Source organism: Protopterus annectens, chromosome 1.part0, assembly GCF_019279795.1.
Source record: "Protopterus annectens isolate FY-2018-M chromosome 1.part0, PAN1.0, whole genome shotgun sequence".
NCBI classification, from domain to species: Eukaryota; Metazoa; Chordata; order Ceratodontiformes; family Protopteridae; genus Protopterus; species Protopterus annectens.
The window spans coordinates 905,406,261-905,426,356 of record NC_056725.1 but is presented as its reverse complement, the minus strand read 5'-3'; positions in this window follow the sequence as shown (position 1 = coordinate 905,426,356).

The window sequence follows — 20,096 nt, the reverse complement described above, 5'->3', positions numbered from 1 at the left end:
CATGTGATACACCATTTTGGCCCTTGGGCAAACTTTTCCCTGTGGTAACTTATATTTAACAATAATGTATCTTAGATTATGTACTTAGGGAGGTGTTCATTTACAACAGTTACTGACTAGCATTTGTGTGTGTGTCTTTAGTGTTATATAGGACTGGCTTGACACACACATCTGAGGTGGACACTTCTATTCAGCAGGAAACATTTATGCAGAGAGAGTGCTCTCCAATTAACTTCTTCCACTTTTAGCAAAACATCTTGTATGCCGCACACTGATGATGTCAGCCTTTCAATGTCTATCATATGGCTGTAATCAGATATCTCCTGTGGTGCTTGCAGCTGATAGTGTATACTGTAGATTGTGTAATGTAGGTAGGTAGGTGTTTCAAATCCCCCAGTGTGGAACTAGAGTCAGTGTGTGGGCAGCTAGTGTTAGGTCAATATAGCTTAGAAAACAAACCTGCTGCATACAGTTCCACTGAGAAAATACATTTACACTGAGAGAGTCATCTCTCATTACTTTCTTCCATTTTTAGCTAAGACATCCTATATATAACACACTGATGATGTCAGTCTTTCAGTTGTGTTCTGTCATAATGTTCTAATCAGACATCTCCTGTGGCAGTTGTGGTTGATACTGTGTAATGTAAGTCATGTAAATAGATAGGTAGGTGGTTCAAATCCAACTGTGTGGAACTAGAATGAGTTTGTGTGCTTTTAGTATTATGTAGATATTGAATTAAGAACAGGTGTACTGGGTACATTTCCACTCAAGAGAAACATTTATATTGTGATAGTGCTTCCCCATCAATTTGTCCCCCTTTTAACCCAAGCAATTGTTTTGCTACATACTGATGAAATCATCCTTTCAATTGTGCTGTTTCTCACACTCGCATTAGCACTTCTCCTGCGGTGCTTGCAGTTGATACTGAGCTTTCTAGATTGTGTAACTAGATAAGTTGGTTGTTTAAAACCAGCTGTAACTGATTAGTCTGTGTATAGGGGTCTTTCTAGTGTTAGGTAAGAAAGGCTTCAACCCACCGATCTGATTTATGAGTGGTCTATCATATTATAGCACAATTGTCAGTTCTTTTTAGCACACACATCTCCCTACAAAACAATGGCAATGCCATCTTTTTAAATGTTCACTGTCTCATAGCTGTAATCAAACTTCTTTGTGTGCCACTTGTAATTCAAGTAATATCTTCTAGGTTGTGCTTCTAGGTAGTTTTTGGTTCAAACATAGACATTAATCCATGGACCCAGTCTGTGTGTGTGTGTGTGTGTGTGTGTGTGTGTGTGTGTGTGTGTGTGTGTGTGTGTGTGTGTGTGTGTGAATGTACATGATGGTAAAAATGGTATCACCAAGAGATATGATGTATAGCTTGACAGGGCTACTTTCTGTTCATTTTAGAACAGACAATTGGTTTGTTAAACAGTGATAAGGTCACTTCTTGAAATGTAATTTATCTCACTGCTGTATTAAGCTTTCTCTCTTGCATCTTGAAATGAGCTGGTGTTCTCTAGCTTGTGGACTTAGTAAGGCATGAATGTGAATCAGGCTTCCCTAAATAATCTGCACGTGTCCTTTTACAGTAACAGAGATGACTGGATTATGGAACATGTGGTAGGATACCCCTAATGTCATTAAGGTGTTTGAGAAAAAGAGACAAATCATACCATGCTATCAATTTAAAGCCACTCTTAATGCCTTCAGATATACCCTGTCTAATGTTTGTAGTGCAACACAGGTAAGTGCTGAAAACATGCAGTGACTGAGTAGTATGAGTGTGTGTCACTATTGTGCTAAGGATGAATGATATCCACAGCAGTTTTAATGTGTACAATTACAGTGGGAAAGGGCACCTGCATTATCTTTAGCCTAATGACTGCTTTGTACCACAATGATGATGTCATGCCTTTAGATATGATCTGTCTTAGAGATGTGGTAAGACTTCATCCGTGGTGCATCCAATTACTATACAGTTGTGTAGATTACAGAGTTACATAAGCAGCTGTTCAACTCCAGCAAATGTCAACATGATTTGAGTGTACTGATGTGACACAGTGCCACATACAATATTTCATCAATTTATTTCTATCAATTCTATTTCTAGGAAAACCCTTTCAACACATTGGGGATTTCAAGTTAGTCAAATAGGTGTTCTGTGATACTTGCGGTAAGAGCTCTCCTGTGGCAAATGCAGCTAATATTGACTTCTATAGCATGTGCATCCAGATAGACATTGGTTTAAATTTGGGAATGTATTTGTGCAAAACAATGTGGAAGGACAAGAGCAGATTACCCAACCAACTGTGATATGGCTAAATCACACCTATGTGAACAATGACATTGCTACATCTTTCTGATCCCCTCATAATAATTTGTATTGGATAAATGAACATCAAAAGGCTTTCTTATTTCATATCTTGAAGTGTGTTCTTTGTGATAGTTGTCCATTACTATCTAATGTGTTGTGATACTTGTCCATTACTATCTAATGTGTTGTGATACTTGTCCATTACTATCTAATGTGTTGTGATACTTGTCCATTACTATCTAATGTGGCAGATGAAAGTGGCTAAACACGGGTTTAAACCAGGTAAGGTTTGTCTGTCAGACAATTGCGACAGAGAAGAATGGCTTAACCAAAGACCAGAGTTATTGGACAGTAAGAAGAACACTTTTTTAGTTCTCATGTTCCATGTTAGGGGTGACATAACCATTTCAATAGGACAGTGATGTAATCCCGTCAAGTGTATTCTTCATGAAACATTAAGTATGCTTCTTTCTGTGGCATCAATGGCTGATACTCCTCTCCGTCTCTGAGGTCTGACCTCAGGCATGTGCTTGAGCCTGGGAGGATGTATTTAAGGGAATGCTCACAGGCATTACTTAGTTACACCCAAATAAAGATCTGTACGTGACAATGCAAATATTTATGCATGCAGTTTATTATTTTGACCGTAATATATAGCTTTAAAAGTTATGAGGTCTTATTCATCATTTTGTTTTGTGTGCCACGATGCAAAATCATCAAAACATGTGAGTGAGCCTGTGTTATGATACTTTCTTTGTTTTTTGTGATGGGTAGTTGATGTTATTGTAGTCATTGCTGTGCTTCAGTATAATGATGCATTAGATGTATGACATTTACACAAAGAACATCAAGTACTTTTTATGAAAAATTTGTTATGTGTTCTTTATCAAAAAGAAATAGAATTAACTTCTGCAAAGGTGGCTGTGCCAACATCAGCACAATGGAGTAACTGACGTGTGCATGGAGGATAACAACATTTGTCTTCATTTATGTGCATGTTAGTATATGTCATATGACCATACCGTTCAATTTTCTAAGTTTGTACCTCTCACATTTCCTACAGTTAGACAACTGTAAGTATGAATATCAGAGCATTATTTTGTTGGTATGCTGGTCAAAGTGACAGTTCTATATATGTCTCATGTACTTCTGGACTGCAGTACATACATGCACAGCATGTAGGAACAGTCTCACATGTTTGTTTCCTGAATTAATACTATCATTGGAATGATTTCATAGGTGTTTGTGATTCTTCTCAGTATTTTCACATTGTTACAGGTGTGTAAATGCCATTACAACTTTATTATTATTTCCTTTATACACATAAGACAGTGAAATGGTTACAATTATTTAACCTGTATGTATGGATATTCTAATATCAATCATGTGGATGTAATTTATTTTCTATGATTAATTGTACTGTATACATCACAATGGCAGAGCACGCCCACATGTTTGTAACACAGGTGTAGAAAATCATGTGAGTACAACATTTTTCTAAGCGGGTGTCAAATAATATATTGTGGAAAACATTAGACTATATTTTATAACTGTATAAACTATTGTATACTTCATATAAGCCACAACCTTTGACTTTGCTAAGACAATTTTTACTAAGCGATAGCCTTTCTATGGTTACAGGTACTAAAATGACAAAAAGAGCCCCTGAAGTGCATAGGGCAACAGTTTTAGACTGCTGCAGTTGTTTTACATGACAGGTGGGGACGACAGCATAATGTCTGTAACACATATAACTTTCTGTATACACAACTGATGTGCTCTACCTGCAGTATGTCCAATATACCCTATTGTATCTAATTTCCTTTCTTACTGTTATCTCACCTCTGAAATTTAAATTCTTTTTACATGTTTTACATTTACTCCTTTGTTATACTGCAGCTGATTCCCTCAAATCCTTTTGTCAGAATTTCCTCTTTATTATGTAAGTGGAAAGAATTGCTTCTATAGTCAACAATAAATTTAATTACTTTTTTCCATACATTAATCTACTTATATATAACTACAACTTCCCCATTGAACTTCCCCTACCTCTTAATTATATACTTGAAGTTACCGTTGCCTTGTATTGTGCTATCCGCACATGCTCACTTACTAGGGTTGTGTGTATATACAACCTGTTGTTTATATTGTGTGTGTGAACCTCTGTGCATCTCAACATGGTTGCTAGCAAGTGTTCTGGCCATTCACAGGTGCTGCTGAATTTGTAACTTCGGTTAGCAGGTTGTATATTCCATGAGCAGTGCTGCTTGTTGAAAGAACAAGAACAGAACATGTAGGGTTAGCGCAACATGCACACAGACGTTAACGAATCCCCAAGCTTACTAGTCTGCTAGTTAATAAAAGAAATAAGCAGCTTTTGGCATGTAGTTACTTGAATTGCTATTTACTGTAATATAAAAGCATTTATTGAATGCAATGGCTGGGGATATATGAATTAGCCTTGAAGAACTGATCGGGGAAGGGAATATAATGTGAGTGTTCAGAAATAGATATGGCATGAGGAGGAGACCAGTTAACGTTATCAAAATATACTGTCAGTCATCAAGATAAAATTAGAGTCTGAGCCAAGTAAAATAAAGCAGCATATAGAATGGGCTTAGTAGTTCTTTTCTGTTGTTCGGACAAACGATAAGGTACCACACAAGGTTGCTGGAAGTAATACCAAACATGGTTTATTAATGCTACAAACAGAAAATCAATGCGTGGCCCAAGTTTCCTCAGACTTCTTCAGATCAAACAATGGCATAGCAGTTTCCAATGATTTATATACATCCATTAATTAATTCAGGTAATTAATTCATCCAACACTTAAAGCCACAACCCTTAAAAACATGAAAAAAAACACATATAAACTATAATAATAAATAGTGTTCATGTAAAAAAATGACAAAATTAATAGAAAATTCATCAAGGAAAAATATATACTATTAATTATGAACTGTGATTAAATAGTATATTTTTTAAAATAGATAAATGAATTGTAAACTAAGTAGCGTGTTAAAAAATACATAATTCAAACAACTTTGTTTAAAATCACTGAATATATGCTAAATTAGTTTGTAATTACCTTAAAAAAAAAAAAAAAAAAATATATATATATATATATATATATATATATATATATATATATATATACATATGTATAACAAATCACTAAAACAATACAAGTAATTTCAGTACAAGGCTAAATAAAACTTGATATTTATAATTTAGCTGATCTGAGTTTAAATAGGGGTACCAAGGAAATATAATCATTTAGATCTGGGGATCTATTAGATTCCAAAACTATCTGCCAAAAGGTTTCCCTATATTCTAACTTGTGCTCCCAAGGCCCCCTCTCTACTCTTTAGGGACAGTTTCAATAACAAAAAAGGAAAAACTGGCGTTAGAACATGATAATGTATGTTTATAAAGTGCATTATTAATGTTTCCTTTGTTAACATCATTCATATGTTCATATATTCTCTGTTTCAATTGTCTTTCAGTTTTCCCAACATAGAAACTGTCACAAGCACAACAAGTAACTAAATAAACAAGGCCTTGGGAATTACTGTAAGTTTTGGCAGTTAATGTTTTTTGTCTAGATGCAACAACTATCTGTTCTTTATTAGAAATATAGGTGCACTGGTTGCAAGCCCCGCATTTGTAAGTACCCTTCCTTCTATGGGTTAAAACCTTTTCATTTTGGCAAATTCTAGTCCCTTCTTAAATACTACTTTGATAGGTTTACCTTTTAAATTGGATAAATCTGTAAACTCTGAAAACTTGTCCCATTCTCTTTGCACAATACTCTTAATTTGATAAGCGTTGGCACTGAATCCAGTGACAAAAGCTCTGTTGTAGCTAGTCTCATTGGAAAATCTAGATCCATGTTGGTTGGAAAAATTGATTCCCATACCCAAAATAGGCCTGTATTTATTTTTCCTACCTTCTGTGACTTCAGCTTTGATGGTGGTTATAAGTTCACAGGGGTAGCCACACTCCAAAAACATACATTCTAAGACCATACACTCAGCTTCATAGTCTGCATCATCAGATGTCATACGACTAATGCGCACATATTGTTTTTGACAAAACCTTTTTCTGAAAAAATGGATGCACTGCTGAAGCTGATGTAGGTATTAGAAAATGTAGGCTTTCTGAAAATAGTTGATTTAAACCATTGATCATGCCTTTAGATATGATCTGTCTTAGAGATGTGATAAGACTTCATCTGTGGTGCATCCAATTACTATACAGTTGTGTAGATTACAGAGTTACATAAGCAGCTGTTCAACTCCAGCAAATGTCAACATGATTTGAGGTACTGATGTGACACAGTGCCACATACAATATTTCATCAATTTATTTCTATCAATTTTATTTCTAGGAAAACCCTTTCAACACATTGGGGATTTCAAGTTAGTCAAATAGGTGTTCTGTGATACTTATGTAAGAGCTCTCCTGTGGCAAATGCAGCTAATGCTGACTTCTATAGCATGTGCATCCAGATAGACATTGGTTTAAATTTGGGAATGTATTTGTGCAAAACAATGTGGAAGGACAAGAGCAGATTACCCAACCAACTGTGATATGGCTAAATCACACCTATGTGAACAATGACATTGCTACAGCTTTCTGGTTCCGTCATAATAATTTGTATTGGATAAATGAACATCAAAAGGCTTTCTTATTTCATATCTTGAAGTGTGTTCTTTGTGATACTTGTCCATTACTATCTAATGTGTTGTGATACTTGTCCATTACTATCTAATGTGTTGTGATACGTGTCCGTTACTATCTAATGTGTTGTGATACGTGTCCATTACTATCTAATGTGTTGTGATACGTGTCCATTACTATCTAATGTGGCAGATGAAAGTAGCTAAACACGGGTTTAAGCCAGGTAAGGTTTGTCTGTCAGACAATTGCGACAGAGAAGAATGGCTTAACCAAAGACCAGAGTTATTGGACAGTAAGAGGGACACTTTTTTAGTTCTCATATTCCATGTTAGGGGTGCCATAACCATTTCAATAGGACAGTGATGTAATCCCGTCAAGTGTATTCTTCATGAAACATTAAGTATGCTTCATTCTGTGGCATCAATGGCTGATACTCCTGTCCGTCTCTGAGGTCTGACCTCAGGCATGTGCTTGAGCCTGGGAGGATGTATTTAAGGGAATGCTCACAGGCATTACTTAGTTACCCCCAAATACTGATCTGTACATGACAATGCAAATATTTATGCATGCAGTTTATTATTTTGATCGTAATATATAGCTTTAAAAGTTATGAGGTCTTATTCATCATTTTGTTTTGTGTGCCACGATGCAAAATCATCAGAACATGTGAGTGAGCCTGTGTTATGATACTTTCTTTGTTTTTTGTGATGGGTAGTTGATGTTATTGTAGTCATTGCTGTGCTTCAGTATAATGATGCATTAGATGTGTGACATTTACACAAAGAACATCAAGTACTTTTTATGAAAAATTTGTTATGTGTTCTTCTTTATCAAAAAGAAATAGAATTAACTTCTGCAAAGGTGGCTGTGCCAACATCAGCACAATGGAGTAACTGACGTGTGCATGGAGGATAACAACATTTGTCTTCATTTATGTGCATGTTAGTATATGTCATATGACCATACCATTCAATTTTCTAAGTTTGTACCTCTCACATTTCCTACAGTTAGACAACTGTAAGTATGAATATCAGAGCATTATTTTGTTGGTATGCTGGTCAAAGTGACAATTCTATATATGTCTCATGTACTTCTGGACTGCAGTACATACATGCACAGCATGTAGGAAAAGTCTCACATGTTTGTTTCCTGAATTAATACTATCATTGGAATGATTTCATAGGTGTGTGTGATTCTTCTCAGTATTTTCACATTGTTACAGGTGTGTAAATGCCATTACAACTTTATTATTATTTCCTTTATACACATAAGACAGTGAAATGGTTACAATTATTTAACCTGTATGTATGGATATTCTAATATCAATCATGTGGATGTAATTTATTTTCTATGATTAATTGTACTGTATACATCACAATGGCAGAGTACGTCCACATGTTTGTAACACAGGTGTAGAAAATCATGTGAGTACAACATTTTTCTAAGCGGGTGTCAAATAATATATTGTGGAAAACATTAGACTATATTTTATAACTGTATAAACTATTGTATACTTCATATAAGCCACAACCTTTGACTTTGCTAAGACAATTTTTACTAAGCGATAGCCTTTCTATGGTTACAGGTACTAAAAATGACAAAAAGAGCCCCTGAAGTGCATAGGGCAACAGTTTTAGACTGCTGCAGTTGTTTTACATGACAGGTGGGGACGACAGCATAATGTCTGTAACACATATAACTTTCTGTATACACAACTGATGTGCTCTACCTGCAGTATGTCCAATATACCCTATTGTATCTAATTTCCTTTCTTACTGTTATCTCACCTCTGAAATTTAAATTCTTTTTACATGTTTTACATTTACTCCCTTTGTTATACTGCAGCTGATTCCCTCTCAAATCCTTTTGTCAGAATTTCCTCTTTATTATGTAAGTGGAAAGAATTGCTTCTATAGTCAACAATAAATTTAATTACTTTTTTCCATACATTAATCTACTTATATATAACTACAACTTCCCCATTGAACTTCCCCTACCTCTTAATTATATACTTGAAGTTACCGTTGCCTTGTATTGTGCTATCCGCACATGCTCACTTACTAGGGTTGTGTGTATATACAACCTGTTGTTTATATTGTGTGTGTGAACATCTGTGCATCTCAACATGGTTGCTAGCAAGTGTTCTGGCCATTCACAGGTGCTGCTGAATTTGTAACTTCGGTTAGCAGGTTGTATATTCCATGAGCAGTGCTGCTTGTTGAAAGAACAAGAACAGAACATGTAGGGTTAGCGCAACATGCACACAGACGTTAACGAATCCCCAAGCTTACTAGTCTGCTAGTTAATAAAAGAAATAAGCAGCTTTTGGCATGTAGTTACTTGAATTGCTATTTACTGTAATATAAAAGCATTTATTGAATGCAATGGCTGGGGATATATGAATTAGCCTTGGAGAAGTGATCGGAAGGGAATATAATGTGAGTGTTCAGAAATAGATATGGCATGAGGAGGAGACCAGTTAACGTTATCAAAATATACTGTCAGTCATCAAGATAAAATTAGAGTCTGAGCCAAGTAAAATAAAGCAGCATATAGAATGGGCTTAGTAGTTCTTTTCTGTTGTTCGGACAAACGATAAGGTACCACACAAGGTTGCTGGAAGTAATACCAAACATGGTTTATTAATGCTACAAACAGAAAATCAATGCGTTTTCGTCCAAGTTTCCCTCAGACTTCTTCAGATCAAACAATGGCATAGCAGTTTCCAATGATTTATATACATCCATTAATTAATTCAGGTAATTAATTCATCCAACACTTAAAGCCACAACCCTTAAAAACATAAAAAAAAACACATATAAACTATAATAATAAATAGTGTTCATGTAAAAAAATGACAAAATTAATAGAAAATTCATCATGAAAAATATATACTATTAATTATGAACTGTGATTAAATAGTATATTTTTTAAAATAGATAAATGAATTGTAAACTAAGTAGCGTGTTAAAAAATACATAATTCAAACAACTTTGTTTAAAATCACTGAATATGTGCTAAATTAGTTTGTAATTACCTTAAAAAAAAAAAAAAAAAAAATATATATATATATATATATATATATATATATATATATATATACATATGTATAACAAATCACTAAAACAATACAAGTAATTTCAGTACAAGGCTAAATAAAACTTGATATTTATAATTTAGCTGATCTGAGTTTAAATAGGGGTACCAAGGAAATATAATCATTTAGATCTGGGGATCTATTAGATTCCAAAACTATCTGCCAAAAGGTTTCCCTATATTCTAACTTGTGCTCCCAAGGCCCCCCTCTCAATTCTTTAGGGACAGTTTCAATAACAAATAAAGGAAAAACTGGCATTAAAACATGATAATGTATGTTTATAAAGTGCATTATTAATGTTTCCTTTGTTAACATCATTCATATGTTCATATATTCTCTGTTTCAATTGTCTTTCAGTTTTCCCAACATAGAAACTGTCACAAGCACAACAAGTAACTAAATAAACAAGGCCTTGGGAATTACTGTAAGTTTTGGCAGTTAATGTTTTTTGTCTAGATGCAACAACTATCTGTTCTTTATTAGAAATATAGGTGCACTGGTTGCAAGCCCCGCATTTGTAAGTACCCTTCCTTCTATGGGTTAAAACCTTTTCATTTTTGGCAAATTCTAGTCCCTTCTTAAATACTACTTTGATAGGTTTACCTTTTAAATTGGATAAATCTGTAAACTCTGAAAACTTGTCCCATTCTCTTCGCACAATACTCTTAATTTGATAAGCGTTGGTACTAAATCCAGTGACAAAAGCTCTGTTGTAGCTAGTCTCATTGGAAAATCTAGATCCATGTTGATTGGAAAAATTAAGTCCCATACCTAAAATAGGCCTGTATTTATTTTTCCTACCTTCTGTGTCTTCAGCTTTGATGGTGAGTATAAGTTCACAAGGGTAGCCATGCTCCAAAAACATACGTTCTAAGACCATACACTCATCTTCATAGTCTGCATCATCAGATGTCATACGACTAATGCGCACATATTGTTTTTTGACAAAACCTTTTTTCTGAAAAAAATGGATGTGCACTGCTGAAGCTGATGTAGGTATTAGAAAATGTAGGCTTTCTGAAAATAGTTGATTTAAACCATTGATCATGCCTTTAGATATGATCTGTCTTAGAGATGTGATAAGACTTCATCTGTGGTGCATCCAATTACTATACAGTTGTGTAGATTACAGAGTTACATAAGCAGCTGTTCAACTCCAGCAAATGTCAACATGATTTGAGTGTACTGATGTGACACAGTGCCACATACAATATTTCATCAATTTATTTCTATCAATTTTATTTCTAGGAAAACCCTTTCAACACATTGGGGATTTCAAGTTAGTCAAATAGGTGTTCTGTGATACTTGCGGTAAGAGCTCTCCTGTGGCAAATGCAGCTAATGCTGACTTCTATAGCATGTGCATCCAGATAGACATTGGTTTAAATTTGGGAATGTATTTGTGCAAAACAATGTGGAAGGACAAGAGCAGATTACCCAACCAACTGTGATATGGCTAAATCACACCTATGTGAACAATGACATTGCTACAGCTTTCTGGTTCCGTCATAATAATTTGTATTGGATAAATGAACATCAAAAGGCTTTCTTATTTCATATCTTGAAGTGTGTTCTTTGTGATACTTGTCCATTACTATCTAATGTGTTGTGATACTTGTCCATTACTATCTAATGTGTTGTGATACGCAATCCGTTACTATCTAATGTGTTGTGATACGTGTCCATTACTATCTAATGTGTTGTGATACGTGTCCATTACTATCTAATGTGGCAGATGAAAGTAGCTAAACACGGGTTTAAGCCAGGTAAGGTTTGTCTGTCAGACAATTGCGACAGAGAAGAATGGCTTAACCAAAGACCAGAGTTATTGGACAGTAAGAGGGACACTTTTTTAGTTCTCATATTCCATGTTAGGGGTGCCATAACCATTTCAATAGGACAGTGATGTAATCCCGTCAAGTGTATTCTTCATGAAACATTAAGTATGCTTCATTCTGTGGCATCAATGGCTGATACTCCTCTCCGTCTCTGAGGTCTGACCTCAGGCATGTGCTTGAGCCTGGGAGGATGTATTTAAGGGAATGCTCACAGGCATTACTTAGTTACCCCCAAATACTGATCTGTACATGACAATGCAAATATTTATGCATGCAGTTTATTATTTTGATCGTAATATATAGCTTTAAAAGTTATGAGGTCTTATTCATCATTTTGTTTTGTGTGCCACGATGCAAAATCATCAGAACATGTGAGTGAGCCTGTGTTATGATACTTTCTTTGTTTTTTGTGATGGGTAGTTGATGTTATTGTAGTCATTGCTGTGCTTCAGTATAATGATGCATTAGATGTGTGACATTTACACAAAGAACATCAAGTACTTTTTATGAAAAATTTGTTATGTGTTCTTCTTTATCAAAAAGAAATAGAATTAACTTCTGCAAAGGTGGCTGTGCCAACATCAGCACAATGGAGTAACTGACGGTGCATGGAGGATAACAACATTTGTCTTCATTTATGTGCATGTTAGTATATGTCATATGACCATACCATTCAATTTTCTAAGTTTGTACCTCTCACATTTCCTACAGTTAGACAACTGTAAGTATGAATATCAGAGCATTATTTTGTTGGTATGCTGGTCAAAGTGACAATTCTATATATGTCTCATGTACTTCTGGACTGCAGTACATACATGCACAGCATGTAGGAAAAGTCTCACATGTTTGTTTCCTGAATTAATACTATCATTGGAATGATTTCATAGGTGTTTGTGATTCTTCTCAGTATTTTCACATTGTTACAGGTGTGTAAATGCCATTACAACTTTATTATTATTTCCTTTATACACATAAGACAGTGAAATGGTTACAATTATTTAACCTGTATGTATGGATATTCTAATATCAATCATGTGGATGTAATTTATTTTCTATGATTAATTGTACTGTATACATCACAATGGCAGAGTACGTCCACATGTTTGTAACACAGGTGTAGAAAATCATGTGAGTACAACATTTTTCTAAGCGGGTGTCAAATAATATATTGTGGAAAACATTAGACTATATTTTATAACTGTATAAACTATTGTATACTTCATATAAGCCACAACCTTTGACTTTGCTAAGACAATTTTACTAATGATAGCCTTTCTATGGTTACAGGTACTAAAATGACAAAAGAGCCCCTGAAGTGCATAGGGCAACAGTTTTAGACTGCTGCAGTTGTTTTACATGACAGGTGGGGACGACAGCATAATGTCTGTAACACATATAACTTTCTGTATACACAACTGATGTGCTCTACCTGCAGTATGTCCAATATACCCTATTGTATCTAATTTCCTTTCTTACTGTTATCTCACCTCTGAAATTTAAATTCTTTTTACATGTTTTACATTTACTCCCTTTGTTATACTGCAGCTGATTCCCTCTCAAATCCTTTTGTCAGAATTTCCTCTTTATTATGTAAGTGGAAAGAATTGCTTCTATAGTCAACAATAAATTTAATTACTTTTTCCATACATTAATCTACTTATATATAACTACAACTTCCCATTGAACTTCCCCTACCTCTTAATTATATACTTGAAGTTACCGTTGCCTTGTATTGTGCTATCCGCACATGCTCACTTACTAGGGTTGTGTGTATATACAACCTGTTGTTTATATTGTGTGTGTGAACCTCTGTGCATCTCAACATGGTTGCTAGCAAGTGTTCTGGCCATTCACAGGTGCTGCTGAATTTGTAACTTCGGTTAGCAGGTTGTATATTCCATGAGCAGTGCTGCTTGTTGAAAGAACAAGAACAGAACATGTAGGGTTAGCGCAACATGCACACAGACGTTAACGAATCCCCAAGCTTACTAGTCTGCTAGTTAATAAAAGAAATAAGCAGCTTTTGGCATGTAGTTACTTGAATTGCTATTTACTGTAATATAAAAGCATTTATTGAATGCAATGGCTGGGGATATATGAATTAGCCTTGAAGAACTGATCGGGGAAGGGAATATAATGTGAGTGTTCAGAAATAGATATGGCATGAGGAGGAGACCAGTTAATGTTATCAAAATATACTGTCAGTCATCAAGATAAAATTAGAGTCTGAGCCAAGTAAAATAAAGCAGCATATAGAATGGGCTTAGTAGTTCTTTTCTGTTGTTCGGACAAACGATAAGGTACCACACAAGGTTGCTGGAAGTAATACCAAACATGGTTTATTAATGCTACAAACAGAAAATCAATGCGTTTTCGTCCAAGTTTCCCTCAGACTTCTTCAGATCAAACAATGGCATAGCAGTTTCCAATGATTTATATACATCCATTAATTAATTCAGGTAATTAATTCATCCAACACTTAAAGCCACAACCCTTAAAAACATGAAAAAAAACACATATAAACTATAATAATAAATAGTGTTCATGTAAAAAAATGACAAAATTAATAGAAAATTCATCAAGGAAAAATATATACTATTAATTATGAACTGTGATTAAATAGTATATTTTTTAAAATAGATAAATGAATTGTAAACTAAGTAGCGTGTTAGAAAAATACATAATTCCAACAACTTTGTTTAAAATCACTGAATATATGCTAAATTAGTTTGTAATTACCTTAAAAAAAAAAAAATATATATATATATATATATATATATATATATATATATATACATATGTATAACAAATCACTAAAACAATACAAGTAATTTCAGTACAAGGCTAAATAAAACTTGATATTTATAATTTAGCTGATCTGAGTTTAAATAGGGTACCAAGGAAATATAATCATTTAGATCTGGGGATCTATTAGATTCCAAAACCATCTGCCAAAAAGGTTTCCTATATTCTAACTCTGTGCCCCAAGGCCCTCTCAATTTTTAGGGACAGTTTCAATAACAAATAAAGGAAAACTGGCATTAAAACATGATAATGTATGTTTATAAAGTGCATTATTAATGTTTCCTTTGTTAACATCATTCATATGTTCATATATTTTCTTCCTCTGTTTCAATTGTCTTTCAGTTTTCCCAACAGAGAAAAGTCCCCCCCCCCCCCCCCCCCCCCCCCCCCCCCCCCCCCCCCCCCCCCACCCCCCCCCCCCCCCCCACCCCCCCCCCCCCCCCCCCCCCCCCCCCCCCCCCCCCCCCCACCCCCCCCTCCCCCCCCCCCCCCCCCCCCCCCCCCCCCCCCCCCCCCCCCCCCCCCCCCCCTTTTTCCCTTTTTTTCTTTTTTTTTTTTTTTTTTTTTTTTTTTTTTTTTTTTTTTTTTTTTTTTTTTTTTTTTTTTTTTTTTTTTTTTTTTTTTTTTTTTTTTTTTTTTTTTTTTTTTTTTTTTTTTTTTTTTTTTTTTTTTTTTTTTTTTTTTTTTTTTTTTTTTTTTTTTTTTTTTTTTTTTTTTTTTTTTTTTTTTTTTTTTTTTTTTTTTTTTTTTTTTTTTTTTTTTTTTTTTTTTTTTTTTTTTTTTTTTTTTTTTTTTTTTTTTTTTTTTTTTTTTTTTTTTTTAAAAACTGGTAGGTGTCATAATCAATGACCCCCGGTCAAAAAGGTCCTTAAAGTGCCAGTACCTAACAATTGGAAAATCTGATTGTTGATTGGAAAATTAAGTCCCATACCTAAAATAGGCCTGTATTTATTTTTCCTACCTTCTGTGTCTTCAGCTTTGATGGTGAGTATAAGTTCACAAGGGTAGCCATGCTCCAAAAACATACGTTCTAAGACCATACACTCATCTTCATAGTCTGCATCATCAGATGTCATACGACTAATGCGCACATATTGTTTTTTGACAAAACCTTTTTTCTGAAAAAAATGGATGTGCACTGCTGAAGCTGATGTAGGTATTAGAAAATGTAGGCTTTCTGAAAATAGTTGATTTAAACCATTGATCTACCTTGTGCAAAGAGGCACCTAAATAGTTAACACTTTGAGTATGAGCCTGGTAGGTAAACTTAAAAAAATCAGTAGTTTGGTTGTGGTATTTAGTAAATTCATCTAAAAGTTCTGATCCCCCCCAACCAAAAAATAAAAATATCGTCAAGCAGTCTTGCATATAAATTCCAGTATCTAGCGTAGGGACAATTGTGAATAAATTTGTGTTCCCATACTGATACTATGATATCTGCAAAAGTAGGGACACAACTGGCCCCCATGGCAACTCCAGACTCTTGGCAGTAGAACTTACCCTCAATAAAAAGGAAATTATTTTTAAGCATGAGTTTTGCCAGTTCTATACATAAAAATATGTCTGTTTCAGTTACACCAGGTTTCATCCTCAAGGCTTCTTCTAGCCAAGTAATACCTGTATAATGTGGAATGACAGAAAATAAATCTACCACATCTATTGTAATGAATGCAATATCTGATGAAAAATATTCAGGTTTGACTTTGCTGAGGAATTCCCATGAGTCTTTAAGAAGATGCAGTTCCCAACCCCATAATGATTTAAGCTTCCAATCCAGATATTTATAGGGGAACACTTGGACCCCACTGAAGCCACGATGGGTCTAAGTGGGGGGTCTTCCACACATTTATGAATCTTAGGTATCCCAAAAATGGAAGATACCCAAGGGTTAGGATGGTCTAAATACTGGTAGGTATCATAATCAATGACCTCCTAGTCAAAAAGGTCCTTAAGTGCCAGATCAATCTTCTTATAATAAATATTGATTTCATTGATGGAAACTTTAGTGTATCTAGAATCATCATGTAGAACAGAATGCGTTTTCCCTTCATATATAATTTTATCCATAATTACAATTCCACCCCCCTTATCAGGTTCCATAACCCGAATATTACAGTTTGCACATAAGGTATCTAATAACTGTTTGTCCCCAGCTTCCAGGTTGGTGACGGTTCTAAAACATTTTAACTTTTTTGAATCTCATTTTCAATAACATTTTCCAAATTCTTAAGCTGGGGGTGGATGGGGGGGATTGAAAATGCTCGTTTTTTGGGGGGGGATCAATCCTGGTGTAGAAATAGTGTCACCAAACATATTTTGCAAATTAAGCCTTCTTATAAACATTTTTAAATACAAAATGACTTGAGGAACATTACTTTTAGTAGTAGGCACAAACTTGAAACCTTTAATTAATAACTTAAAAAAATCATCAGTGATCTCAAGACTGCTGTTGTTAAAAATGTGAAACCCTGCTCTACTAACCACATAGGGATGTTCATATTGTACAATTTCATCCATTATGGGTGATTCTGATGGTAGTTCCCTCTGTACCATTGGTAGTATGTCCCCTGTAAAAATGGTTGCTTGTGTTATTTTTGTTACAGAGTCTGTCAGATCTCCGTGAGCCAACATCTTCATACGCATTGGTAACATTAGTACTGGGAGAATCAGGGTTAATTACAACCTGAAAATGTTTTTTATCAAAATTAGAATACTGATGCAAAGCACGCTCAGAGTCAAAAGAACAATTGTTGAATTTGGGCAAGGGGTACTGCTTGCCTTCTTTATATTCCCCGGTATCCCTATCTAACTTCTTGTACTTTCTGTTCAGTAATTCATCACATTTTTTATCAATTTGGGCTTTGAAATCAAAATATCTACTCTTCTCAGCTTCAACACCAAAAAGTCCATCATTAGTTACACAAGAATTGTTAAGTGTCAGTTTGTTTCTGCAAAAGTTCCATTTCGTGGTTGTTGTTTTTTACAATGGCTTTTAAAATCTCCAAACCACAATTGTCAAAAATTTGTAACAGTTCTTGATGAAATTCACATCCATTAATGACATTGTTTGGATATTTATAAACTCTAAGGCTCTTAGGCACAATATGCAGCCTAATACATTCATTTAAATAAGTGTTATCAATGCTATATGATTTGTACCTGGAAAGGGCAGTATGCAGTTTATTAATGGAATCTCTGTAAGTGTCCGTTGAATCATCATTATCTGTAGTGGAAATAGGTTTGCAAAAAAAGCGGTTTGTCCTGTAGCCATTTATTAAACTCCGTCATATTGCAGCCAAATGAAATCCGGTTGCCACATCTGTAGAAGAATCCAAATTGTCCTGTGTAGCTAAATGTCTTGGCATTTGGTTGAATACCTGGCTGTTAGAACCCTGTGTTTGCGCATTCTCAATGGAAGAACTTCTTGTACCGTACTGACAAATACAGAACCCATGGCCAAGCAAAGCTTCCTAATTACCAGGCAAGCTAGTATTGTTGAAGATAGACACAAGCCCCTGACTAAGAAGCTCAATGAGCTGGGTCAGTCAACAATCTTCTGAGGAAGTCATGGCTTGGTTCCTCTTTGAACTTCTGGTGGGTTGGTGATTGTGGAATACCCTTCTGTGGACTCCATAATACCACAAGAACCACAAAAGGAGCCAGTCCAGAGTCTCAAAACTAAAAATCAGATGTCGGACAAACAATAGGTACCACACAAGGTTGCTGGAAGTAATACAAACTCAATTTTATTAATGCCACAAACAGAAAATCAAGTTTGTAGTTTCCCCAAAGACTTCTAACTCCAGATCAAACAATGACATATGATTTCCACTGATTTATATATACCCATTAATTAATTCAGGTAATTAGATTATTATTTAAAAGTGCAACCCTTAAAACATAATAGTACATATAAACTATAATAATAAATAGTGTTCATGTAAAAAACTGACAAAATTAATACAAAATTCATCAAGAAAAAATATATACTATTAATTATGAAATGTGATTAAATAGTCCCCGGGATTCATGAACCTTTAGCTTCCAGAAACAACATGGCGTGCGTTATAGCGTAAATATGGCTGCTTAAGCATTCAGGTATGAATGAATTCCACGTGCACTACCGGCGTCGCCGGACGGTCCCCACGCCCGGCGTGGTGGCTAAAACACGCTGTGTCTTGATGTTGCACCATGCAAATGAGGGCAATAGCGATCCGCGAAGATGAAGCGCCCAGGCGTAAGCGTAGAACGCGGCAATGGCAAACCAAAAGCGGTTTACATTTACCCAAACATACCTGGAAGATAGCGGAAGGCTGTCAAAGATCGGAGTATCCTGGTGTTTTAATATGATAACAATGGAAAAGCACGGCGGGAGTAATGTCAAAATATGCACAAAATGTGAAAATGGCTTGCATAAAACCGATGCGTAGAAAGAACAGCAGACCCGGGATATGTGCACTGAAGTTAAACAATGAAATAACATAATAATGTCCCCAAAACGATGGGGAGCACAAATATTTCGCATCACCACACACCATAGTATGCATGTAAAGCTGCAACCCCGTACCAATGGTTGTCAGGTGGTGGCGGTGTCGGTAACCATGTATTATTAGTCAATTCCATGCAAATGAAGCCAGAAAATAGTGAATCGCCATACGGCGTGGATGGATCAAAGCGGTATGTGGTACTACACCGAGGAGTGGCCCACCACCCGAGATATCAACCACAGAGGGGTGTGCCACTGTAGGAGAGGATATTATGAGTGTCTTGGCAATCCCTGGGCGTACAATGCACATCACAGCATCAGGACTGGCGTGTTAGGAAATAGATGCGCTGAGAGTACATAACGGCTACAAATGCATGTGCACGAGGATGACTACGCCTAAACCAGTCATGTGACGGCCTCACCGCAACAACCACGGATATAGGAAGGTAATGGGAGAATAGAGGAAATGCGGAAGCAGTGTAAATGGATCCCTAACGACCAATTAACACCAATCAATGCAGGAAGGGGAAACGCCGGGAGCTGATAACTCTGCATGCAGACTCCTGCATAACGGGAAAGGGGAGGCATATGAGTGCAAAGATAGTAGGGGATGTAGTAGAAATGCAAAGAGCAAAGAACCGAAATAGCACAGCCAAGTACAGAGGTAGCATAACTACGGCTGCAGATAAAATGCATCATATGCCATGTGCCTGCAGGATGCAGTAATGTAAGATGCCAAAGGGAAAGGCAATGCAGGCAACTGTAATGTAATACTACAGGCAGTACCGTTGCAGTTGCAACCGTAAAACCATGGAAATAATCCATGGATACGGCCCCCAAAACACACCCCAAAGACATCACCGGGTT